The sequence below is a fragment of the Chanos chanos genome, chromosome 6 (genome assembly GCF_902362185.1).
Source record: "Chanos chanos chromosome 6, fChaCha1.1, whole genome shotgun sequence".
NCBI lineage: Eukaryota > Metazoa > Chordata > Actinopteri > Gonorynchiformes > Chanidae > Chanos > Chanos chanos.
This window is the reverse complement of record NC_044500.1, coordinates 45,108,491-45,109,557: the sequence shown is the minus strand read 5'-3', so window position 1 is coordinate 45,109,557 and position 1,067 is coordinate 45,108,491. Positions and strand designations below refer to the sequence as shown.

The 1,067-nt window shown below is 41.4% G+C and overlaps 1 pseudogene; it reads right to left on the bottom strand.

The window, feature by feature from the left end:
• The window catches only part of LOC115814606 (tripartite motif-containing protein 16-like protein), a 3,721-nt pseudogene extending 3,471 nt beyond the window's left edge, over nucleotides 1-250 (bottom strand).
• Between the last annotated feature and the right edge of the window lie 817 nt (nucleotides 251-1,067).

Genomic DNA, 1,067 nt, shown 5'->3' with positions numbered 1-1,067 from the left:
CCACCATTTCAGCCAATATGGTGTTTTTACGTAGAACTGGTCTTGGTGTGAAGGTCTCTCTGCACTGGGGGCAGCTGTAAACTCCCCTCTGATCATTCTGATCCCAGCAGCCATTAATACAGCCCATACAGTAACTGTGTCCACAGGGAATAGTCACAGGATCCTTAAGGAGATCCAGACAGACTGTACAGACGAACTGGTCCTGACCAACAGAAATACTGGCCTCTGCCATTTTAATGATCACACACTCAGAAATAAGAACAAACGATTAAACACACACTGATCAGGAAGCTCAGATCAGTTTTATGTCTCTGTAAGTGAAAGTAAGAGTGACTTCCTGGTTCTGTGTGAGTGGTAGGTTTGTCTTAAAGTGGCAGATCACTCATTAATAAACAGCGAGGTATGGTCTGTTTGTTTATGTGTGTGTGTGTGTGTGTGTGAGAGAGAGAGAGAGAGAGAGAGAGAGCAACACAGATTGGGGTGGGGGTTTACAAATGCACCTGGAGTCTCACCTGAAGAAACTACATGTGTACTGTGGCTGTAATGTCTCTCTGCTGCTCTCTGCTGGAGACACAGAGATTTACACTGATTTTCCACTTAAGTTATTAAGCAGTTCTGTACAGCCGAGAGAGGTAAACCTCATTCATCAACACTGATCATTTTGAATAGCAAGTCTGAAATAAGAAGTTTGGTGCATTATCAAATACACACAAAACTAAATACACAAAACCTCATCTCAGGGAACTGTACTGGACTTTGAGAGGGAGAGAGAATAAGGTGATAACAACAGCATGTCTTTGGTTTGTGTTTAAAAACTGATCACATACGTGTGGTAAACTGACACTGAAGATAGTGAATTAGGGTCAGTGTTGGGGACACAGAGCAGAATAAAGTTGTTGATTGTGGGGGAAGAAATGTTTTAGTGAGAAGTTGTGTTTTCATTAACAGTCTGTTTAGGGAACAGAGCCCATCTCTTCATAACTGTTCTCCTCATGGGAACTGATGCCCTAAAAATCATTTTCGTTGAGCATAATTATCAGTTAACAACATCTATAATTACACATTAA